Source organism: Marmota monax, unplaced genomic scaffold (genome assembly GCF_021218885.2).
Source record: "Marmota monax isolate L192 unplaced genomic scaffold, Marmota_monax_Labrador192_F-V1.1 WCK01_AAM20220418_F8-fsc00016, whole genome shotgun sequence".
Classification (NCBI taxonomy): domain Eukaryota; kingdom Metazoa; phylum Chordata; class Mammalia; order Rodentia; family Sciuridae; genus Marmota; species Marmota monax.
In genome coordinates, this window is record NW_026695209.1 from 25,711,135 (window position 1) to 25,738,393 (window position 27,259).

General features: G+C 36.4%; 1 protein-coding gene and 1 non-coding gene across 3 annotated transcripts in view; one reads left to right on the top strand and one right to left on the bottom strand.

Annotated features, from left to right (window-relative positions):
• Epha3 (EPH receptor A3) overlaps positions 1 to 27,259 on the top strand; it is a 359,499-nt gene that overhangs the window by 246,586 nt on the left and 85,654 nt on the right. The gene's annotated exons all lie outside the window — the stretch shown is intronic.
• LOC124083830 (U6 spliceosomal RNA) lies at positions 2,004 to 2,110 on the bottom strand. Its single transcript, XR_006848932.1, has one exon. It is a non-coding gene; the product is annotated as a U6 spliceosomal RNA (small nuclear RNA).

The following is a 27,259-nucleotide window of genomic DNA, read 5'->3' on the forward strand; positions in this document are numbered from 1 at the left end:
ACACACACACACACACACACACCCTCATTGACCAGTTATATTTACCAACTCAAACTAGGATTTAAGTAGAGAAGGAGACTGGCATATATTTAATCTTCATTTTTCTCAACTGTGATAAAATTAGTAAGGTAGTTTGGCTGTGACCCCAAAGAAAATAGCTCTACCACGCTATCTTGTATAAAACTATGTATCTGTCTACTCTTTTCTGAAACAGTTTTCAAGTGTATGAGTAATTTTGCAAATCACTCTTTTAAATACATTAGTTAAGTTTCTTTAGAAAAACAGAGTGACTAGAATGAATCTGTGGGGGGTGAGGGGGAAGAGAGCTAGCTCATGCTATTGTGGGGGCTAACAAGCTCAAAACCTTCAGGGTAAGATGGAAGGCTGAAATCCTATGAAGAGTGGCTATAGTAGCTTAAGTCTGATGGCAGACTAGATTTAGAATTCCCTATTTCTTGGGAGACTTTTGTCTTTTTCTATTAAGGCCTTCAGCCTTAGTCACATAATTTCTGAGTTCAATCTGGTTTCTCAAAATGTACTTATTTATTTATTTATTATGGAAAATGCTTTTACAGTGACATCTAGACTGGTGTTTGACCAAGTACCTGGAAAAAATATTTTATGTGTCAATCTGATACATAAAATTAATCTTCCAGAGGTCCCTATGTCAGGGAATTTGTATGTGTTTTTTGTGTCTAAGTGTAATTGCTGTCTTTATTGTCTTTTAATTATAATAGGACCTTTAATTTTTTTTTCTATTGAATTTTTAATTTTTTTCTTTTTAGTTATACATAACAGTAGAATGTTTTGATCTGCTTATACAAGCATGGAATATACTTAGTCTAATTAATATCTTAGTGTTGTGGATGTACACAATATTGAGATTCATTGTGGTGTACTCATATATGTGCATAAGAAAAGGAACTTTTATTTTAGTAAACAAGTAGAAGTATTCTTATTACCGCATTCTAATAATATACGAGTGGGATTCCTTATTACATATTTTTCATGCACATAATATAATAATATAATTTTGTCAATTTAGTTGTCTAGTACCTCTCCTTTTTCTTCCCTCCTCTCTCCTCTAATTCCCTCCTCTACTCATCTCACTTTTATTTTCATGAGAATGCCCTGCCTTTTTTCCTCTGAAGTTTTTTTCATAAGAGAAAAAACATGACCACTGAGTTATTTCTTTTAACAAAGTGTTCACAAATTCTATTCATTTCCTGCAAATGACATAATTTTGTTTTTTTTCCCCCTGTGGTTCAATAAATTCCATTCTATATATACAGCACAGTTTTTTTATTCATTTATCCATTGAAAGTCAACTAGGCTGATTCTATAATTTAGCTATTGTAAATTCTGCTAATGTAAACATCGATATACCCCCATCACTAAGAGTAGGCTGACTTTAATTCTTTAGGATAAATACTTTTTTAAAAAATTTTTATTGTTGGCTGTTCAAAACATTACATAGTTCTTGATATATCACATTTCACACTTTGATTCAAGTGGGTTATGAACTCCCATTTTTACCCCGTATACAGATTGCAGAATCACATCAGTTACACATCCATTGATTTACATATTGCCATACTAGTGTCTGTTGTATTCTGCTGCCTTTTCTATCCTCTACTATCTCCCTCCCCTCCCCTCCCCTCCCCTCTTCTCTCTCTACCCCCTCTACTGTAATTCATTTCTCCCCCTTGTATTTGTTTTTCCCTTTCCCCTCACTTCCTCTTGTATGTAATTTTGTATAACCCTGAGGGTCTCCTTCCATTTCCATGCAATTTCCCTTCTCTCTCCCTTTCCCTCCCACCTCTCATCCCTCTTTAATGTTAATCTTCTTCTCATGCTCTTTGTCCCTACTCTGTTCTTAATTACTCTCCTTATATCAAAGAAGACATTTGGCATTTGTTTTTTAGAGATTGGCTAGCTTCACTTAGCATAATCTGCTCTAATGTCATCCATTTCCCTGCAAATTCTACGATTTTGTCATTTTTAAAAATATGGAACACTTCACGAATTTGCATGTCATCCTTGCGCAGGGGCCATGCTAATCTTCTCTGTATCATTCCAATTTTGGTATATGTGCTGCCGAAGCGAGCACAGGATAAATACTTAGGAATGGTGTATGGTCATATGGTAATTCCATTCCTAACCTTTTGAGGAACCTCCATATTTATTTCCACAGTGATTATACTAATTTATAATCCCACCAAAAATGTATATATGTTCCTTTTCCCCCACACCATCTCCAGCATTTATTATTTTATTCTTGATGACTGCCATTCTCACTGTAGTAAGATGAAATCTCAGTATAGTTTTTATTTGCACTTTTCAGATTGCTAAAGATGTTGAGCAGTTTTTCATATATTTGTTGGCCACTTTATCACTTCTTTTGAGAAATGTCTGCTTAGCTCATTTGACCATTTATTGACTAGGTTATTTACTTTTTCGGTGGTAATTTTTTGAGCTATTTTTATGTTTGGAATATCAATTCTCTGCCAGAAGAATAGTTGGCTGCCTCTATTTTGAATGAATCCCTAGACCATACATGTTAGAGAAATTCCAGGATTATCCTTTTGGAGAAGACTTTCTTATGTGCCCCTGTAGATAGAATTTTGAAAGCATCAGGCCTAATAAGTCAGTCTTCCCTATATCCCTTCCTTTCCTGTCTTTAAGCAATGTCCTTATACCCAAGACAGAATTGTGACCGTCACTAGTAGCACTTGAGGGCTTGTCAATTATCTTTAGGTAGTGCTATTAATGAAAACCCATAGCTCAGTGATTTTTAAACCCAAAATTCCTACAAAATCACTCAGAAGCCTTTCATCACACCACCATGTTCCCACTCCAAGCCAGTCCTACAGATTGAGAATCTCTGAAAATGAGCATAGAGATCCCTAAAACACTCTACAGATTAGTCTATTCAGCAAGTTCTCAGGAAGTTCTTGGAAAGAAAAATTCTTTCCTAATTGCAAATGTGCAGACAGGAAGAAATCTACAGTTCCTTCACTTGACAGCTTGAGCTTCAATAAACCACTTGGCCTTTAGCCATACATATTGAATTTGCAGAAATAGAAGATGAGTAAGCCTCTGTTAAAAACTAGATTTATATACAATAATATTATTTGACTGCAAAAAACATATTTTTCTAGGCTTTATGCAAATGAAAGATATGATCATTATCTTATCAGTATTTTCTGAATCCAGGAAATTGCAAAAGATTTGAATATCCATTTGTAGTTAATTTTTGCCCAAATTTATTGTAGAGTAATGCCAAGGTAGTCAATCAGTGTAACTTAAAGACCACATTCCAAATTATGCATTACCTGATACTTATTTTTTTCTTCTGCATTCTGTTCAGTCTTTTGTTTTAAAAGATTGCCCCAAAACTTATTTTATGAAGTACCTGTACTTCATAGCAATAAAATTTTATATTTATTTAACTTAATTGCAAAATATTTGTTGAATATTGCTACATGACCAACATTATGTTATGTAGTGGGAAGATATCATAATAGTTACTGCATACTTGCTACCATTAAGGGATTTATACTTCAAAATTTAATCAGCTAACTATATAGTGTGTGCAAAGAAAATGCATCAGAATAAAGAGCAAGAATGATTATTTCCAGTCTAGGAGTAGAGGAAGATTTTATTGATGGGGGCAGGGGTTGAGGTGAACAATGAAAGGTACCTACAAAATGAACAAGGAAATAGAACAGAGAGGTTGAAAAGGCATTGTCTATCATTGTTGCCATCCAGCTGAAGCACAGCAGGGCAAATGTTCAGTAGGTAGTATAGTCTGGAAAGTGTGTATGTCTGCATGATCATGGGGGAATTTGTTTGACAAAAATAATGAGAACACACTCACATTTCCAAACATATTTAGATCAGGATTTAGTACTTAATGGAAATAAATGGGCTATGGCACAAAAATATGTCTTGGCTCAGCTTTGCACCCTAGGTTTTGGTTTTCTACAGGGAAACAGCCTGTCTTTCTGTACAGCAATGGCCCTGCCAGGCATGGAAACTTAGAGTAATCTTGCTGCTCCATTGCTCTTTAGTGCTCAGTTCTATGTCACACATTCTGGAAAAACTACAGCAAGAATGTGTGCTCTTCAAGTTTAAAGAAATATTTGCATATATTGAGCCCTTTTGCTTCCTGAACCACTTCAGCAACACTAATACCAACCATGAAAGAGGAATGAGGAGTAAAGCAATCAGTCCAGTGTCCTTGAGCAGTGTCTCTGTCTCCTAATTTCCCCTGACAGAAGCTCATCTCTGTGCAAAGACTGCTGTGTAATGTATTCACCTGGTTTGGGTGTTTTTATTTATTCTGTGGGTAGTGGGGCTTCTGGTTTGGGATGGGGCAGACAGAAAGGAATGCAGGTTTCTGTGTAAGAGTGACATGATCTGGCCTATGACTTAGAAAAATAGATGAAGCTGAAAGAAAGGAAATGAGTTAACAAACTAACCATAACCATAATAAGAGGAAATAAAGATCTGAATAAAACTTGAGGGAAGGAGAAGCTGACCTTTAGAAATTAAAACCAGAATCCTCTGTATGGATAGACCAGGTGTGAATTAAAGACCAAGGGGGCCTTGCAAGTCATTTAAACATGAAGATAGCTAAAACAAGTGTAGAAAATAAGATGGATGATGAATCTGTTGATTGAGCTCATGAGCAGGAAGAACAAATTATAAGATAATGTGGAGAATTTTAGAAATGATAAAAATAAGGCAAAATACAGGTTGTTCATCCAGAGAGTTATAAAAAGTAAGCAAGTGACAAGTAATGCCTGATGCTTCGAAAAGAACTTTCATAAATATGAGTTTTATACTTGGGAATCATGAGATTTGAAAAAGAAAAGGAGGGGATATAAAATATGAATTTTAAAAAAATAGCATCAGGTATGACATCTTGAGAACAGCAATAGATAGTTGCTGAGCATAAGAGAAGGAGCCAGCCTTAGAATCCAAGCTGTCTTTAATTAGGAAATAGTCATATAAAAAAAAGGCACAATTTATAAAATCTTGGCCTCTTTTGCCTCTTCCCTCAGTTCTTCTCAAGAAAGATAAGCTTTATCAGACAAGGAATTCTGGTCTGTTTTGTTCTTTGGTGCATTTTGATATATTCCCTTAGTGTCTCAAACACAGTGGGCACTAACCAAATGTCTAGCAAGGTGTAGAGAGAATTATCATGTCTTATCGATTCCACCTACACATATTCTCTCCTATTTCTATACCATCCTCTCTGTCTTCATTGATGTTATTAATTTCAGGTTCTTACCCCTCATCTGCATTATTATAATAACTACTAGTCTGAAATTGCTCTTCTACCTCATCAGTTTTATAAAGCACCAAGTGCTTTTCTGGGACTTATAAAAGCTCTCCACACCCTGCTCCAGACCTACCTGCCACTTAATACCATCCCACTTTATGCTGTCAATACAGATCCTTTTAATCCTGGGCACACTCTGCAGTTTCATGCCTTTCTAATTCTATTTAATCTGTATCCATTTATAGGAAATTCTATTACCCTGCTTCACTCAGCTGATTCCTCATCTCTCAAAAAACCATTTCATAATTCATTTTTGGCAGGAAATTTTCCATTCCCCAACTAGAGTAAGCCAGGCCACTCATAATCCCACAGGACTCTGCTTCTAGCTCTGTCCCTGCTTGTCAGATTGCATGACTCCTCAAAGACCAGTTCTTATCCATGTCTGCAAAACACTGATGAAATAATTGCTGAGAGGTTAATCTTACTAACATATAGAAGCATGTAACTTAGCTTACCTAAATAATGGTTGTCCATAATGCAAAGGGAAAAATAAAAAGTCAAACTTCTTATCCTATATATTAAAGCCCTTTGTAACTGGCTTAACACTAATCTCTAAAAATAATCGACTGTACTCCTGGTTACTAAGATAAATATAACTCTTCTTATTTAGGATTTTTTTTTTGCAAATTTGATCACTTTTATCCCAAACATACTTATATACATTTATGTGTCCTTCATTCTTTATAGCCCAGATTAAATGCCAACACCTCCATTAATTTTTTGATAATTCTTCTTTTTGGAAATAATTGTCCTTATATCTGAACTCCCACAGCACTACATTACTGGTATCTGTATCTCTCTTGTGATGTCCCTTCACTCTAATTTGTGATAGAATGATATTTATACGCTTTTACTCTTTTCTATTGTACTTTAAGTTCCTTGAGGGCATGATCCAGGCATGGTCCACATTTGTCTCCTTCACAGTGACTAACTTCAGCCTTTTCCAAATATGCACTCTTAGATATGCTTTAAGTAAGAGAGATGTGCAGAAAATGTCAATATTGGAGTTTAAGAGTTAGATCTCAATAGAAATGTCTCTGTCATCGGGTATTGGGCTAGTTTAAGTTATTTTTGAGACAATTTAGAATGAAATTTGGGGGCAGAATTTGGATTACAAGTGCCCCTATTATGTGGAGCACACTGTGATTATTATATTCTGAATCCCATTTAATGCACTCTTCATACCATTTAATATAATTATCATTACTAGAAACAATTATAAGGTAGTACATTAATCATGGATCTCCAGAGAAACAGAACCAATAGGATATATAGAGATATAAATGAGAGGAGATTTATTAATGGACTTGGTTCATGTGATTGTAGAGGACAAGAACTCACAACATCTGGCCTCTGTAAGCTGAATTACCAGGGAACCTGGTAATGTGATTTAGTATGAGACTGGAAGCCTGAGAACTAGTAGTTCTGTATCTTAGGGTAGGTGAGGTGGATGTTCCAGATTTTGAAGAGAGTGACTTTTCCACTCCCTTTCATTCAGTATAGATCCTCAGTATTTGAATGATGTCTACTGACATTGATGAGGATAGATCATCCTTATTCTGTCCACTGATTCAAATGCTAGTTGTTTCTGAAAATACCATGATAGGTAATGTTTTACAGATATTTGTGTAACATTTACCCCAATAATTGGAATGAAAAGAACAGTTATGGAGAGCAACCATTTTCTTTGTAAATTTCCCATGGAGGGAATTGAGGCAAAATGACTATGTTTACACAGATATTCCTGAACCATATTTAAACCTCGATTAATCTGATGACCATATCAGACCTCTCTCTCTCTCTCTCTCTCTCTCTCTCTCTCTCTCTCTCTCTCCCTCTCTCCCTCTCTCCCTCTCTCCCTCTCTTCTGTATTGAAGCTCATCTGAGAAGAAGAGGAAAAGTATGGGTTAGCAAGTTAGGTCAAGGCAGAGAGTGTCTCTGAGGACCAAAGGAATGGTAAGAAGGAATAAAATCAATACCAGCTCTTAGACATAGAATGAAAGGAGGACACCTATTTCTCTCAACTCTGAAGGGAAAGGAGGGAAATATGGTAAAGATAAAAAGTCACTTTTCTTTAAACAGGCTATGAACTGAATGAAGTATGAAGAAGTTGTTGTGAAGAATATATAATAATCATAATACAGTATAGCATCTCAAGCAAATCTTCTTTGTGCACCTACTCAAAACATCTACAATTCAGGAGTGGGTATAAAGTAAGAATATAAAAACAATCTCCTGAAAAACCAACTTTATACAGTTGTTATAAAACGACTTTTGCAAGATCCTTCATTAGTTGTTTGTATATTTGTGGGGTTGTTTTTGTTTTTTATTCCAGTAATTTTTTTGTTTCAACTTTATGTTTAATGATTTTGAGACACTGTGATTTACTCCTAGCCCAGAGAGTTGTGTTCAGTTCTAAAAAAATCTAAAATTGATACAGCAGAAATAGGGAAGAAAAATGTCCACACAAGTTTCATTATAAAGTATTTTCAATCAAATCTAAAACATTCAAATAAAATTGGAATTGATAGTACCTGCCCTCAAACATATAAACTGATCCATTTGAAGATTTTGGAAGTAGCCAGGCTCAGTAGACTCTGAAGACAAGAAGACAAGGTGTCTCAAGAGAAGAGATACAAGGCAATTGATGGTCTGCCTAATTATGACGTGGAATTGAAGAGGCCTCAGACACAAGTTTGGGGCTTAATAACTCTAAAGTATGATGGAGCCCATCAGTTACCCTCATGGTTACATTCAGGCCTCTGTATTTCAAGATACTTTTTAAAAATACAGAAAGCTTTTATTCAAATTTAGCTCAAACTTTTTATTTCTTCTAATTACAAAAAGCTGATGGCTTGGCATCTGTGCCACTTCTAGGAATGCTCTTAACCACTCCATGAAACCTGGCACTGTCTCAATGTTGGTTTTGATTAGCAACCTACAGAGAGAAGGGAAATCACAAAAGAGAAAATTAACAAGGGTGCACAGTTCCAAAACTGGTTCTACAAATGTGTTTTAAATCAAATGATTCATCCTTTGGCAGGAGCTATTCACTTTATAGTCATTCATTTGAAAGGCTTAGTCTCTGTCTCCTGAAGACTGTGGAGAACATTATTCTTGATGAATGAGATAGTTACCTTAAACCATAAATAAAACACATAGAATAATTTAACATTTGACTCTCAAAGAAGGTACGTTATCTCATTTGGAATTGGTCATTTTAAAAGGAAAATTCAGAAAACAGTTTTAAACACAAAAGGATATGTCTGTATTGAACTGCTGAATAAAAAAACTAATTTGTTTAAATAATTATATCTTGAGTAAGAAAACACATGGTCCTCCCCTACATTTTATCACTTTGCTTTTCTAGTCTTTTCACTTCATAAAAATGCTTCAATTCTTATTCTTATTACTTTCCAATTTGATTAAATGTCTGTGCCACAAAATAGGAGTCACCCTATGAAATATTGTATTTATTTATTCCTGAACTCAATTTTGTATTAATTTTAAGTCTTTTAAAATTAATTTTAAGTCCTTCCAGGTGTAAAGGTTTAACAAAGGTAAATAATATCTAAATATTAATGTAAGAGATAAACTGAGCTTTTATTGTGGGTTATCTAATCTTTATTTTGAAGAAATTTTGTTGCTAATTTATAATTTCTTCCATACATTTGATAATAAACTAACAAAAGTGTAGAATATTTTCCTTCATAGGCTATTTGTATGTAAGCCTGAAAATATCCTTGCATCTTCCTAGTGTCTGTCTTACCTCATAAAGCAAAACTTAGGAAGAAATAATTTGGAAATGGCAATGGTTTTGCAGAACATTCTTATAGTAGCAAATAAGAATCAAGGGAGTCAGAACAGAACATTTCTGTGTCAACCCATTGGTCTCAATTCCTATGTGACAGGTGTCTCTTTTAGTGAAGTCTGCTAGACAGTGGGATACTGGGGTATTATCATCCTGCTGTGAAGAAGTCTCTCCTAGAGGGAACTTGTTTAACTGCCTTTTTCTCTGATTTCTACTAGACTGTAATTTTCACTCACTTGTGTGAATTGACAAGAAGGATTTATTCACAGATATATTTTTACCTCACTTTCATTGCTAGTCCTGGCTTCTATTTCTGGGTTTCTGTAACACATCACAATAACGTAGGACTAAATTACATTCTGTAAGGTTTGAGAGGTTCAGAATGAAAGATATGTTATTACATGGTTACATTCATTTGTGGTTCTAGAACTTTACTGTAAGAAACAAATAGAGTCCATTTGATTCAATGATATAATGATATATAATATTTATATTTGAGAGTACATAATCATATACATAATATACTATATAACAAATATTGAGGTTTGTTAAGACAACAAAAGGATGTGTTAAAATGAATTTACAAATTAATAGCTTAAATCTGTATAATTATATACCCCCACATATACTTACATATATTATCATATATAAGATACTTAGCTAACTATTTTCCTCTGGCTTGGCTGGCTTAGCAATTGGCAAAAACATCATGGAATAGAACAAAAATGCACCTCTTATAAGCAAAAGAGAACTACAAAGAGTTGGCAAAAGAGAACAACAAATAGTTGAAACCAGACTGAGGTACAAAATGGGTCCTTGTAGTGCAAGATACCTATACAGGTTTTTGGAAAAGTCATGAGTGCCTTTAGCACAATTCTAAAAGTCAGTATCAGTCAAGAAAACCAGTGAACTTGGTGAATACAATTCAATTAAGTACAGAGTTAAGTAAAAAAATTTTCATTTCCCACAATCTATGCAAAGCACCTCAACATCAGAAGAGGGAGATTATCTGACATCTTTTTTATTTTCCCACCCAGGAAATTTCTATTTCTTATTAATGTACACTGGGAATTAATAACTAAAATTGAACAAAATGCTCTGAAATATGCCAGCAATGTCATAAAAAAAACAAAAAATAAGTGAGATTCATAAAAGAACAACAACAACAAAAGTGAGCTTCAGCAGATCCAAGGGGCTCTGCTAACTATATTCCACTTTTTAAGAAGTTCCGTTGTAGTCTGCATGTGATGTCTGCTTCTTGTTTGAAGATAGATTGTCATGACACATCTTGGGCTTGCCTGTGCCTAGGAATAGCCACAAATGAAGAGTTCTGCTTCTTAAAACTTGTGAATGCTGCATTCTGAGCATAGAAGGTGAGAACAGCCACCTTGGCTTGGATCCAACACAAAAGTAGAGGGCTCTTTGGACAAATGTGATCCCACTAAACTTCTCTATAGTACCATGAACTATCCTTCATCTCATTCCAGCAGTTATAGTTCAATCAGTCTAATAATTTCAAGTATCATCTGTGTTTTAACTCCAGAGTGAGTTTGAGGTATCAATAATGCTGAGGTAAAGAAATGTGCATGTTAAATCTGTGTATACACATCCTTGTATGTTTGTATATCTAAGTTTAATTTCCTTAACGTTGGTTCCACTTGATGCCAAAACTTCCAAATGAAGCCAAGCTGAACATCAACTAAAATAGAACTAAATCATTTAATCATCTTGAAAATCTGAATAGAGATTCAAATTGTCTCAGATCTCATCAGTATCCTATAGGACCTTCAAAAATGCAAGGTAGCTGCTTCTGAAAAATGAGAAATTATATCCCATCTATGTATGTTATGTCAAAGTGCATAAATGCATTCTACTGTCATGTGTTACTAATTAAAAAAATTAAAAATTAATTAAAAAGAAAAAAAATTCAAGATAGCTTAATTTCTGCTCTCCATGAAGGGAATGTTGAAATAAGAGTTTGAGCACTGGTTGTTTATGTGCAAGAATGATCTCAGGAAACAGGTAGGACAGTAGGAAAATGAAACAAGGAAAGGAAGACAACCACTGAAAGATGAGTTATTGATCAAATTACTATGCTCCTGTATAGTGAATAGTGTTTCTAACTGTAACAGCCAGTGTAGAACATTTGCTTCAGGGTTATCCCATGCAAGAGAAAAGGAAGATACATACACACACACACATACACACACACACACACACACACACATACACACACGTACTCCCAATCAGCCATTAACTAAAGGATGATCTAAGAATGAAAACTAATGAAGAAGTATTTAGTCTAAGTACTTCCAGCCTAAAGTGCATGGGCAAAGTAACTGATGACAAAATAAAGCTCTCCACTAAATAAATTCAAGTCTCTGGAATTTTGAAATTGGAGAGTGGGTCTCAAGAGTAAATTACAAAAATATGTAATTGAAACATCAACAGAATATGCCAATTAGGTATCCTAGATGGGTAGAAGTACTTTAAGTTCTTCAGAGGTTAACTGAGATGATAGGTTCCATATGCATTTGGGGGAAAACAGGACATCAGATGATACTTTAGTCAGCTTTTTGTGCTGTGACCAAAAGACCTTATGAGAACAATGTAGAGGAGAAAAAATTTATTTGGGGCTCAATTTTCAGCAGTTTCAGTCCATAGATGGCTTTTTTCTGGATCCAAGATGAGGCAGAACATGAAGATGAAAGGGCATGGCAGAGGAAAGCAGCTCAGGACATGGCAACAAGGAAGCAGAGAGACTAAGCTCCAGTCAACAGGAACAAATTACTCCAAAGACCTGCCTCCAGTGTCCTACATACTCCAGTCACACCCTACTACTGACAGTTACCACCTGGGTAATCCATTCAAGTGGATTAATGCACTGATTAGGTTTAGACTCTCACAATCTAATCACCACCTCTGAACTTTCTCGCATTGTCTCACACATGAGCTTTTGGGGGTCACCTCATATCTAAACCATCACAGATGCTAATTTGTAAAGTATTCCTAAGGGCAAGCTCACACTTGCTCCTCACTTTGAATAGCACACCTACATAGTGCCTGCCATAAGAAAGACAGGTAAGGGTAAACAACTTCTGTGATATTTATTTTATTAATTCTTATGAAGGACATAAGCAAAGGTATGCAAAAGGGAATGGTAAATTTCCTTATTTTATGAATCTAAAAATTCAGACTGCTAATAGAATTAAAGAATATACAAACTTATATATGATATCAGTAATGGAGCTTTATATAGAATATATATATATATAAAATAAACATGTACAAATATGCATAAAAATGTGTATAAGTCCCAGTACTTATACATGTATAATATATATATTCTGTATGTATATATTATGTATATATATTTTTATGTGAATATATAATAACAAATATATCTATTTCCATAAATGTAACCAACATTCCACATATCCCATATATTTATGGAATAAAAATATGAGATATTTCATATATATATATATATATATATATATATATATATATATATATATCTTCCAAATTGTTTTTTTTAAATTAATACACTCAGGTTTTACATTACATTAGTAATGTAATTTAAATATCAACTATGTTTATATGATTTCTTACTGGTATAGATTTTCTGATGATCCATAGAATTTTAAAAAAACTTATGTTCTATTTTTGTTAAATATTTGTACCTATCAATAAAATTATGTATTTATATTTAAAAGTATAAACAGACTCTTTTCCATATTACATCTCTTCCACCTATAATTGGATTAAAATATGTTGGTTTAAGATTTGAAAGTCAACAGAAATATCAACACTAAGCACTCAGGTTCCGATTTTTACATCAGCAGTTCTTGGGATAGTTTGTCACCATTGGTATTCATAGTTTCTGTAAATGTACTTTGGTACTTAGCAATTTGTAGTCCATAAGGGTCTTTTAATTTGTCTTCAAAAATGATTTTGAACATATTGTTATTTTGTTAAATTATAGATGTTAACTGAAAAAATTCTTTGCTTGCATGTTTCTTTCTATAGTCACTTGGTCATTTCTTGTAAAAGCATGCTGACTTTTCAAGGAATGTGTTGGAAAATTTTTCTCACCATTTCTCTTCTGGACCCATAGTTCTTGTCATTGCTTCCCTTGTATATGCTTAATTATGGGGTTTGGTAACAAGGACATGATCTTCTTTAATTCAAACCTTACATTTTACTTGGGTTGATTTTTTTCTTATCTGATTTCATTTCCCTCCATTTCATTAGAAACTAGGGGTGAATTACATGAAACACTTAAGAATCTTCCATATATATTATTGCTTTATGAATGAAGATTATAAAAAGTTTATAGTGATCCTGTGTAGCTGCCTTTACATTGAAAAGACCTATGTTGAACACAAATGTTAAAGGAATATTCATTCATTCCACATGTACTCAGTTGTAAAATTTAAACATTGCTGAGAACCCAGTGTTTGGTCTTTCTGGACTCTTATTTCAGGATCTCCTTTCAGAGATTAAACTAACTTGTTAGAACTCAAATTCAATTTGAGATTTAGCTATTCCTGACATTAGCAAAGAATAAAAGCACCATACTTTAGCTATCCAGGAAAGTAAGCTATACACGTAGATCCACAAACAGCATGTATGAAAACCAACCGTGAGCCCCTCTAGATGTAATGCATAGAGAAACCCAGCCATATTTAGAGGCTAGACTGCCAGACTTCTTAGTCTCAAGTTTGCCTCTAGCATTTTTCCCTCACTTTTTTCTAGTGAGGTGCATTTTGAAGGAAATTTAACTTGAAAAGCATGTTTCTAAAGCGAAACCACAGAATGTACACTGTGAATAATAATGATTCTTAGTTTATTGTTTTTCAGTTCCTGAAGAAATGCAACAGACCAGGCTAGTTATACTTTGTAATGCCTATATAATAGTTTCATGCAGATTTTTTTTCAACAAATAGCTCCAACAGTTATGAAAGAAAAATAAGGACCACAGTAGAGAAAATGTATTCAAAGACACACACAAACACTCATACCCACACTTTGTATTTCAGGGTTTTTTTTTTTTTAATAACTATTAGAGCACACTTTCAACTCATAAATCCACCCATTTTTATGTGTACAGTTCAATAGTTTTTTGTAACTTTATTGACTAATGACACCATCACCCATAAATCAGTGTTAGAATATTTTCACCCTCTATAAAGTAATAGTGAGTCCATCATTGCACTTTTAAGTCAGTTTTTAATATAAATACTAATTTATAAGTCTTTTATATAAAATATAGTTTTTCCCAAATGAAACTTAACACAAAATGACTTAAATTTATTTCGGAAGCTTGAGAATGAATGGTTAGAATCTTTACACATATTAGCTAAACTGTAATGTCTTCTTATAAAAGCCAGAGTCTACACAGCTGTGTCTGAGAATGCTTGCTCTGTGTAGGCTAATGACAATTTTCTGTTAGCTATTGCAGTAAAGAATTAGAAATGCAGGAACCTAAATGTCCACATTGAAATGAAAGCCAAATCCTTAAAAGAAACAAGTAGAACTATATTTGTATCCACATAATTTTCTTTTTAGCTTTACTTATGCAATCCCAAAATGGAACAACTTAAGGCTATTTTTTTCTTAATGTGCTAAAATTTTTATGGTGCATGTAAAAATTAATCAGCTCCAGTTCTCAAAATTCTAAGGTCGATTATGTGAAGTACTCATAATTGCAAAAATATGTATTGATGCATTTTCCTTATTGGGATGGGACTAGAGAGCTAGAATTGCCTCAGAATTCATAGCTAGCTAAAAAGGTATTTGACAAAAATTCTCCAAATTAATAAAACCTTTGTGGTTCTAAAAAGGTCAACCATAGGCATCATGGGCATTAAGCAGCAGATAGTCTGCCTCTGAAATTTTCCCCTTTTCTCTTCTGCTTGAATTTTAAAAAATCTGTTTGCGGGGAACAAAGTTATTAATTACAACTAAATGTTTGCATTTCTTAATCTAGTTATGGGGCAGAAAAGGAAAGAATTTGGGACAAAGGAGGTTGGGATGTATTACTAAGTATACATATAGACAAGCAGATTTTATAGCGCAAAGAGAAATTTTGCAGGTATAATTGGTTTTGGAACATCTGTAAATCTCTGCTGGCGTTCATTTTGTTTATAGAAATTTGTAAACACATGTAAATGGACATTTTCTCCACCTGCATCCTTCAGAAAGCTAGACTAGAAAAAAATAAATATTTTTATAAGTTCTTAATTTGTTAAATTACGCTACAAATTTAATGATGGGTTTTGGATACATACTTCGAAGAGATGCATAATGAATATTAAGATTGGAATACATACTTGGAAGATATGTATAATGAATATTAAAATTCATGTTGTAACTGTCAAGTATATTTAACTTTTTTTCTATTTTACTTAAAAGTGATTTGGGTGATTTCTTTGGAATTAACAAAGACTCTTGCATTCTTTAGAAGAATATCTATGTTGCAAATAAGTCTCTGGCATAATAGTGACATGGAATTAGGGCTTCTCAGAAAGCTGATTTCATGGTAATCAAAATATTTAATATTCTATATAGTCACATAACACAATTGTTCTCTCTTTTGGAATATTTCCTTGTTCTATTTTTTCCCCTAAACTTTTAAGGATTTCTATTTGTGAGTAAATTGGATAGCTTTGAGCTTATTTACAAAATCTGATTTCCAAATGTTTGAACAGACTTTATATAAATTTTCTTTTATGGAAGGTTTGCGTTTTTTACCTCCCTAAAATGGCTATTTTAGGGACTCTACATCATTTCTCAAGAGGACCTCCTCTTCTGCAATTGTTTCTATTGCACTTGGGTAGTGTTGCTAGACATATATAAGCCATCTGCTCCAGGCATATACAAACCATATGCTAAGCACAGTGTCCCAGTATTTAATTTTTTTTCTGCTTCCTAAATGTGATTAATAATATTTAGAAACAATGCATACTTGTGTAGTGTCCACCATTTTAAAAATTCAAGGAGAGATAATGTACATAAACATTTATGATTCATACACCAATATAGGGTTCAGCAAATGATTTCTCACTCCTGCTTGCAATACATGTAAGGACAATTCTCATTCCTGTAGTAGCAAATGAATTGTTTTCCTACTCACCCAAAAATATGTTCTTAAATGAGAATAAAGCTATTATAAAGCCACAATTGAATCTACAAAAATACTTGTGTTATGGTATAAAGTATCTATGGATATAAAGACTCATGTTTGAAAGCTTGGTCTCCAGTGCAGTGATGTTCAAGAGGTGGGGATATGGGGAAATAGTTGGATCATGAGGGTTCTGACCTTATCTGTGGAGCTTGTTGGAGAAAGTGGGTCACTGAATATGTGACCTGGAAAGGTATTTCTTCCCTCTGGCCTCTTCCTTACTTTTGGCTTCCCAGCCATCATGAGGAGAGCAGATTTGCTCCTTCTTGCACTTCCACCATGATATTCACCTCAGGCCCAAAGCAATGGAGCCAGTCAAATTTGGACTAAAACCTCTGATTCTGTGAGCCAAAATAAATAAATCTTTCCTCCTTTTATTCTTCTTTTTTTTTTTTTACAGGCATTTTGTCAGAGGGTTGAAACACTAACACATACCATATATGTGCCTATGTTTATGTGGCTTGTGTGTGTTTCAAAGACTGCTACCTTAAAGTTAGCAATTTATTATTTGTGATGCAGACACCAAGAATCCAACCCAAACATTTTGTACATGATGTCTTAAAAAAATTCTGCTCAGCCATAACCATAGCATCATTTTCCCCTTATTTGAATTGTTTTAAATGTAAAACTAAAGGATCCAGCGAAGATTGAACAAATTGTAGGTTTGAGGACTGAGGGATACCAACCAGCAGCAGGTAGTTCCCTATATGTGTGTTAGCTTGTGATTTAGTGTAACCATATAATTAACAATGTAATCAGACTGCAATCATGAGAGTTAGTCATCAGAGACATAGGAGCCCCTCAACTAGTAAGCTTTTCAATGTAGAAGTTCCTATTCCTTAATTGGAAAAGTTGGCTGAAACTATATATTACCAAAGCTCCTACAGGCTGGTTTTAAACTTTGGTATAAATTAAACATCAAAGTCATTGTATCATGGAGGTCTGCTCTGGTATGAATGTTCATGACCCCTCTAAGTACATAGGCTGAAACCTAATCACAAATGTGATGATATTAAGAGGTGGGGTCTTTGGAAGGTTATTCTGAGTGTGAAGCCTGTGTGAATGGGATTAGGAGCATTTAAAAAATGCCTTCAGAGAGCCGCCTTCCTTTCTACCCTGTCAGGACACAACTAGAAAATGCCATCTGTGAACTAGGAAATGTGCCCTCATCAAATACCAAATTCACCAGCAACCTGATCTTAGACTTCTCAGCTTCCAGTACTGTAAGAAATAAATTTCTGTTGCTTATACATTTATGATATTTTGCTATAGCAGCCCAAACAGGTAAAGTCAAAGACTCTGGGATTGAAGAGTGAGGGAAAAGTAACCCAGTGTAATTGTGTACATGTCAGGTATCTCCTTGGACGACTCATTTTCTCCCTCTCAAGCAAAGGTCTTCCCTCTGGTTGTTTGAAAATAAAATTCCAGATTATATTTTATCATTGTGATTATTTTAAAATATGTTTTATTATTACTAAGGTATGATGAAGGTAAGAGATCAGAAGGCAATTTACAGAGGAAAAAATGGTTTGTTTCTATTATTATGGGGAGAGGTTGATGGATAAGTACTAAGTTATTGTTAGAAGAAATTCTGCTGTGCATTTGCAGAGTAAGTATAGACAATGAAACTAGGCTGTTTATTTCAAAAACCTAGAGAAAAAGTGTTTGAATGTTTTCACAAAGAAGAAGTGATAAATATATGAGGAGTGAGATGTGTACCATGGTTTAAGCATCACTCAATGAATATATCTATCAAAATATCATAAGGAACCCATAACTATGTATATTTATTTGTTTTTATGTATGTTAGTTAAAACATAAATTTAAAAAAATAAGAAAAGAATAATTAGTTTGTTATAGTTCCCAAGAGGAGAAGAAACAAATGCCATGCCACACAGGACCAAAAGGGAAGCCCAGGGATTGGTCATCAGGATGAAGAAGCAGGAGAAGTAGAGACAGGGGTTCACACTGTGGTTTTCATGGGAAAGGTAAGCAGGGTAAACTGGCCCAGGAATGGCTAGTTTGAATAACTCAGGAAACCCTGAGAATGTGGACTTTCTCTGGCTTTCTGGCACCTATCTCCAGGGTCATGAGAACAGAAGAATATTGCCTCCTCCAGTGTAAGAGACAGAGCAAATGTCTTGGATTGGTTACTGTGTGTATGAAAGGCACCTTCTGGCCAGTCATTTACTTTATCTAATTGACTAGTCTTGAAAGACACAGACCCTTCCCAGTCAGTGAAGCCCCAGATGTCGAAGCATCCAGAATATAGGAAATAATATTTAGGGTTAAATTAATACCGTGATATACTGAATCTAATCACAAGCTGCAATTGTTACTTTTTTTAAATTGAGGTAATATTTAGACAAAGTGAATTATACTGATCATAAGTGTAAAATTCAATGACCTTTGACAAACAAACAGTCATCATGGTATAATTACATTTGTCACTAATTTAGACTGTTTTCTGGTGTCCCTTTAATAGCAATAGTGCCAAAGTTTTACTTATCAAAGACCAGTGTATATTTTATTTCCTTTCTAAATATAATGTAATATAATAAAATACAGATTATTTCTAATCCTTTCTGATCCACTTAAGGATATGAACCAAGTGACATAAGAGAAGAGCCTTTTAGAATAGTTTTCTTATCATAGTCTATAAAGGAAAAGGTAAATGTTAATCCTTTTCTGCTCTAAAGCTGTATTTTGATTATTTCTTTCCACTCTTGCAGCTAATCAACAGCAGCAAGCCCTTTTCCAGAAGCCCCACAGAGAAGCCCAACAGCACCCAGCACTCAGAGTTAGATGTACCTATCCTATGCTGGAATATGGCAGCTCTATTCCTGAATAATACTGATTCAGAACAGAAATATTACTTAACATCCTTTTAAAAAATACACTCATAGTTCTAATCTGAAATGTGTTCTTCACTTACTTCTTCTTGATCTTACATGATCATCCTTTCCCATTACCACATTTCTTTCAGCAACACTCAGTAACTATCTCACCTAAATCTTTGGGACCATCTATATGAAAATAACTTTCTCAATATTAATGAGTTGTATGTAAGATAGTGTCTGAATTTTTTTTTGGCCTAATATTTTATATTTAGTTATCTAAAGTTTTGTTATCAACTTGGTTTGAATGTTTTTACTGTTATCTTATTTTGTAGAAACCAATGAATTAAGAAAACCACTGAATTCAGGAAATGAACAGAGGATGTTTTCTAAAGTAATCCTACATTGGTCAAGGACTTGGGCTGTCAAAGTTCCATCAAAGCAGATGTTCTAAATATTATCATTAGGAAATTATTCCCAATGATAACATTGACAAAGTCATGATTTAGATAAATCTCTGCTCCCAAAGTGAAGGTGTATTTTCTAGAAATTTTAAGATCTTTTGAGACTTTAATGATGTTAGGAATTTCTCAAGCTATTTTATTATTTATTTATTTATGTATTTTTGGTCTCTCTGGAAAGAAGGATTCTATTCTCTCTATGTGGATTCCTTATGTTACCTGTGGGATATATTTTTCTAAGCTTAGACTTTGGCAAATAGTTGAAGTTGTAAAGTATATACTGTTTTAATCCATTTTTATTTGTTCAAATTAGTTATATATGACAGTAGAATGCAGCATATACTTTCACACATAAAATAATGAATATTGCATTTTAAAAAATGAACAACGCATAGTTAAATGAATACTTGTCTAGAAATTTTTATGTTTCAAGGCAGTTGATAGAAAAGAGAAATAAAGTCATACGTGCATTTGAATGTCATTTGTCTCATGTTAAAAGTAAAAGATCTTCCTTCAACACTGGATCTTGGAGACCACAGAGGAGGCCAGCAGCCACCATGTTGGTAAACTGACGTCACCACACCTGTTTTTGACTGACCGCAGCTTATTCAGCCATAGAACAGGTAATTTCAGGCTGCAATTCGCCTGCGGCTTGCAGACAGATTGCTAGGGTTCAGCGCCTGGGGGCTTCTTAAAATCTGATCTTATCGGAGTGAACACGGAGCGCGGGGCGGCCGAGTCCCGGCTCCCGGAACCGTCCCGGAACCGCCCTGGCTCCGGGCTGCGGAGCCTGCGGAGGCTGCTTCTTGGACCCTGCTAATATCAGAGCAAACACGAAACACCAAGAAGCCGAATTCCAGCTCCCGGAACTGAGCCCGCGGGGACTGCTTCTTGGAGCTTACACTTATAGGAGCTTACACCGAGCACAGAGCGGCCGAGTTCCGGCTCCCGGAACCGTCCCGGAACCGCCCTGGCTCAGGGCTGCGGAGCCCGCGGAGGCTGCTTCTTGGACCCTGCTACTATCAGAGCATACACCAAACACTAAGCGGCCGAATTCCGGCTCCCGGAACTGAGCCCGCGGGGGCTGCTTCTTGGAGCCTACACTTATAGGAGCTTACACCGAGCACGGAGCGGCCGAGTTCCGGCTCCCGGAACTTCCCTGGACCGGGGCTAGGAGCCCGCGGAAACTGTGTCTCGGTCCGGGTCCTGCTGAGGGCAGGTCAGGACTCACCCATTGCTTGGGTTGCCTGGCAAGGGGAACGAAATGCTGCCATTCGCATAGGATACCAACATGGCAGAGATCTGATGTCAGCAGAAAGCGGTGGAGGACAGATCTTCATCAATACCAGCGGTGACATAAGCAGTTGGTCTCCTGGTAAGGGGGGTGAGGCTCAGTCACCCGAGTCTCCTCAATTTGTACTCGAGCCAGAGGGAAGGAGCCGGGCCGCCGCCAGCCCCCGGAGCAGGCCCAGCGGCTCGCCAGCGTGGTGACCGCGTGACCCCAATTGGAGAGGGGGCGGAGCGGAGCCGCCACCCACACCCGCCAGGTGGGCAGACCCACGACCCAGTAGTACATGGGCGTGGTAGGAGGGGCAGGGCAGAGCCGCCCTTCGCGCTTGCAAGGTAAACAGACCTGTGACAGCCTGGCGGGTCAGGCCCAGTGGCCTGCCAGTGTGGTACACACGTCACCCCAACTCGAGTAGGGGCAGAGCAGATCCTTATCCCACGCCCGGATCAGGCCCTGCCGGTGTGGTGGTCACGTGACCCCAATTGGAGTGGGGGTGGAGCGGAACCGCCACCCGTGCCCGCAGGGTGAGCAGACCAGTGATCAACCTGCAGATCAGGCCCAGGGGTCCGCAGGCGTGGTAGGAGGGGCAGGGCAGATCCGCCGCCCGCGCCTTCAAGGTAGGCAGACCTACAACAGACCGGCGGATCAGGCCCAGGAGCCTGCCGGCGGGGTACAAACACCACCCTAATTGGAGTAGTGACAGAGCAGAGTCGCCTCCCTTGCCAGGAACAGACCCAGCATCCTGCAGGCGGGGTAGTCACGACACCCCAATTGGAGTAGGGGCAAAGCAGAGCCTCCACTCGTGCCCGAAAGGTGGGCAGATCTGCGACCGACCAGCAGGACAGGCCCAGTGGCCTGCTGGTACGACAGACACGTCACCCCAATTGGAGTAGGGGCAGAACAGAGCCGCCACCAGCTCCCAGAACAGGCCCAGTGACCTGCCGGCGTGGTAGCCACGACACCCCAATTGGAATAAGGAGAGAGCAGAGCCGCTGCCCGCACCTGCAGGAAAGATACGCAAGCAGTATGAAAAGACAAGGAAAGAAAGGACCACAAGCAATGCAGGTCAACGCAACTTTAGAAGAGGTAACAGCTGCAGCAGATGGAATGTCAGATAAAGAATTCAGGATATACATGCTTCAGATGATCTGGAGTATCAAGGAAGACATTAAACAGCAAAATCAGACAATGAAAGATCACTTCGACAACGAATTACGCAAACAAATCCAGGAAGCAAAGGATCAACTATACAGGGAGATAGAGGTTATAAAAAACAAGCAATCAGAAATCCTAGAAATGCAGGAAGCAATAAACCAACTTAAAAACTCAATGGAGAATACTACCAACAGAGTAGAACACTTAGAAGATAGAACATCAGACAATGAAGACAAAGTATTTCAACTGGAAAAGAACATAGACAGCTCAGCAAGACTGTTAAGAAACCATGAGCAGAACATCCAAGAAATATGGGATAACATTAAGAGACCAAACTTAAGAGTCATTGGGATACAGGAAGGTACAGAGCTCCAAACCAAAGGAATGAGCAGTCTATTCCATGAAATAATACAAGAAAACTTCCCAGACTTGAAGAATGAGACAGAATCCCAAATCCTAGAAGCCTACAGGACGCCGAATGTGCAAAATCATAAGAGATCCACACCTAGACACATTATAATGAAGATGCCCAACATACAGAATAAGGAGAGAATTTTAAAAGCTACAAGAGAAAGGAAGCAGATTACATTTAGGGGCAAGCCAATCAGGATAACAGCTGATCTTTCAACACAGACTCTGAAAGCTAGAAGATCCTGGAATAACATATTTCAAACACTGAAAGATAATGGGTTCCAACCAAGAATTGTGTATCCAGCGAAATTAAGCTTCAGGATGGAGAATGAAATTAAAACCTTCCACGATAAACAAAAGTTTAAAGAATTCGCAGCTAGAAAACCATCTCTTCAAAACATCCTAGCCAAAGTATTACAGGAAGAGGAAATGGAAAATAACAATGAAAACCAACAGTGGGAGGTAGGACAGTAAAGGGGGGGGGGAAACAATCAAAGAGGAAAACAAACAATGTTTAGTAACAGAAATAAACAAATATGGCTGGAAGAACAACCCATATCTCAATAATAACCCTAAATGTTAATGGCTTAAACTCACCAATTAAAAGACACAGGCTAGTAGAATGGATCACAAAACAAGACCCAACAATATGCTGCCTACAGGAGACGCATTTGATAGGAAAAGACATACATAGGCTGAAGGTGAAAGGTTGGGAAAAATCATATCACTCATATGGACTTCGGAAACAAGCAGGCGTGTCCATACTCATATCAAATAAAATAGATTTCAAGCCAAAGTTAATCAAAAGAGATAAAGAGGGACACTACATACTGCTTAAGGGAACCATACACCAACAAGACATAACAATCATAAATATTTATGCCCCAAACAATGGTGCAGCTATGTTCGTCAAACAAACTCTTCTCAAGTTCAAGAGTCTAATAGACCACCACACCATAATCATGGGAGACTTCAACACACCTCTCTCGCCACTGGACAGATCTTCCAAACAAAAGTTGAATAAGGAAACTATAGAACTCAATAACACTATTAATAACCTAGACCTAATTGACATATATAGAGTATACCACCCAACATCAAGCAGTTACACTTTTTTCTCAGCAGCACATGGATCCTTCTCAAAAATAGATCATATATTATGTCACAGGGCAACTCTTAGACAATATAAAGGAGTAGAGATATTACCGTGCATCTTATCTGATCATAATGGAATGAAACTGAAAATCAACGATGAAAGAAGGAAGGAAAAAGCATACATCAATTGGAGAATGAACAATAGGTTACTGAATGATCAATGGGTTATAGAAGACATCAAGGAGGAAATTAAAAAATTCTTAGAGATAAATGAAAACACAGACACAACATATCGGAATCTATGGGACACATTGAAAGCAGTTCTAAGAGGAAAATTCATTGCTTGGAGTTCATTCCTTAAAAAAAGAAAAAACCAACAAATAAATGATCTCATACTTCATCTCAAAATCCTTGAAAAAGAAGAGCAAAACAACAGCAAAAGAAGTAGAAGGCAAGAAATAATGAAAATCAGAGCTGAAATTAATGAAATCGAAACAAAAGAAACAATTGAAAAATTGACAAAACTAAAAGTTGGTTCTTTGAAAAAATAAACAAAATCGACAGACCCTTAGCGATGCTAGTGAAGAGAAGAAGAGAGAGAACTCAAATTACTAGCATACGGGATGAAAAAGGCAATATCACAACAGACACTTCAGAAATACAGAAGATAATCAAAAACTATTTTGAATCCTTATACTCCAATAAATTAGAAGATAGTGAAGGCATAGATAAATTTCTTAAGTCATATGATCTGCCCAGATTGAGTCAGGAGGATATAGAAAACCTAAACAGACCAATATCAATTGAGGAGATAGAAGAAACCATCAAAAGACTACCAACTAAGAAAAGCCCAGGTCCCGATGGGTATACAGCAGAATTTTACAAAACCTTTAAAGAAGAACTAATACCAATACTTTTCAAGCTACTTCAGGAAATAGAAAAGGAGGGAGAACTTCCAAATTCATTCTATGAGGCCAACATCACCCTGATACCTAAACCAGACAAAGACACTTCAAAGAAAGAAAACTACAGACCAATATCTCTAATGAACCTAGATGCAAAAATCCTCAATAAAATTCTGGCGAATCGGATACAAAAACATATAAAAAAAATTGTACACCATGATCAAGTAGGATTCATCCCTGGGATGCAAGGCTGGTTCAATATATGGAAATCAATAAATGTTATTCACCACATCAATAGACTTAAAAATAAGAACCATATGATCATCTCGATAGATGCGGAAAAAGCATTTGACAAAGTACAGCATCCCTTTATGTTCAAAACTCTAGAAAAACTAGGGATAACAGGAACATACCTCAATATTGTAAAAGCAATCTATGCTAAGCCTCAGGCTAGCATTATTCTGAATGGAGAAAAACTGAAATCTGGAACAAGACAGGGATGCCCTCTCTCTCCACTTCTCTTCAACATAGTTCTCGAAACACTGGCCAGAGCAATTAGACAGACGAAAGAAATTAAAGGCATAAAAATAGGAAAAGAAGAAATTAAATTATCACTATTTGCAGATGATATGATTCTATATCTAGCAGACCCAAAAGGCTCTACAAAGAAACTATTAGAGCTAATAAATGAATTCAGCAAAGTGGCAGGATTTAAAATCAACACGCATAAATCAAAGGCATTCCTGTATATCAGCGACAAATCCTCTGAAATGGAAATGAGGACAACCACTCCATTCACAATATCTTCAAAAAAAAATAAAATACTTGGGAATCAACCTAACAAAAGAGGTGAAAGACTTATACAATGAAAACTACAGAACCCTAAAGAGAGAAATAGAAGAAGATCTTAGAAGATGGAAAAATATACCCTGTTCATGGATAGGCAGAACTAACATCATCAAAATGGCGATATTACCAAAAGTTCTCTATAGGTTTAATGCAATGCCAATCAAAATCCCAATGGCATTTCTTGTAGAAATAGAGAAAGCAATCATGAAATTCATATGGAAAAATAAAAGACCCAGAATAGCAAAAACAATGCTAAGCAAGAAGTGTGAATCAGGCGGTATAGCGATACCAGACTTCAAACTATACTACAGAGCAATAGTAACAAAAACAGCATGGTACTGGTACCAAAACAGGCGTGTGGACCAATGGTACAGAATAGAGGACACAGAAACCAATCCACAAAACTACAACTATCTTATATTTGATAAAGGGGCTAAAAGCATGCAATGGAGGAAGGATAGCATCTTCAACAAATGGTGCTGGGAAAACTGGAAATCCATATGCAACAAAATGAAACTGAATCCCTTTCTCTCGCCATGCACAAAAGTGAATTCAAAATGGATCAAGGAACTTGATATCAAATCAGAGACGCGCCGTCTGATAGAAGAAAAAGTTGGCTACGATCTACAGTCGGTGGGGTCGGGCTCCAAATTCCTCAATAGGACACCCATAGCACAAAAGTTAATAACTAGAATCAACAAATGGGACTTACTCAAACTAAGAAGTTTTTTCTCAGCAAAAGAAACAATAAGAGAGGTAAATAGGGAGCCTACATCCTGGGAACAAATCTTTACTCCTCACACTTCAGATAGAGCCCTAATATCCAGAGTATACAAAGAACTCAAAAAATTAGACAATAAGAGAACAAACAACCCAATCAACAAATGGGCCAAGGACCTGAACAGACACTTCACAGAGGAGGACATACAGTCAATCAACAAGTACATGAAAAAATGCTCAACATCTCTAGCTGTCAGAGAAATGCAAATCAAAACCACCCTAAGATACCATCTCACTCCAGTAAGATTGGCAGCCATTAGGAAGTCAAACAACAACAAGTGCTGGCGAGGATGTGGGGAAAAGGGTACACTTGTACATTGCTGGTGGGACTGCAGATTGGTGCAGCCAATTTGGAAAGCAGTATGGAGATTTCTTGGAAAGCTGGGAATGGAGCCACCATTTGACCCAGCTATTCCCCTTCTTGGTCTATTCCCTAAAGACCTAAAAAGAGCATGCTACAGGGACACTGCTACATCGATGTTCATAGCAGCACAGTTCACAATAGCAAGACTCTGGAACCAACCTAGATGCCCTTCAATAGACGAATGGATAAAAAAAATGTGGCATTTATACACAATGGAGTATTACTCTGCATTAAAAAATGACAAAATCATAGAATTTACAGGGAAATGGATGGCATTAGAGCAGATTATGCTAAGTGAAGCTAGCCAATCCCTAAAAAACAAATGCCAAATGTCTTCTTTGATATAAGGAAAGTAACTAAGAACAGAGTAGGGACGAAGAACAGGAGAAGAAGATTAACATTTAACAGGGATGAGAGGTGGGAGGGAAAGGGAGAGAGAAGGTAAATTGCACGGTAATGGAAGGAGACCCTCAGGGTTATACAGTGGAGGGGGTAGAGAGAGAGGAGGGGAGGGGAGGGGAGAGGTGGGGAGGGGGGAGGGTGGATGATGGGAAAGGCAGCGGAGCACAACAGACACTAGTATGGCAATTTGTAAATCAATGGATGTGTAACTGATGTGAATCTGCAATCTGTGTATGGGGTGAAGGTGGGAGTTCATAACCCACTAGAATCAAAGTGTGGAATATGATATGTCAAGAAATTTGTAATGTTTTGAACAACCCACAATAAAAAATTAAAAAAAAAAAAAAACACTGGATCTTGTATGT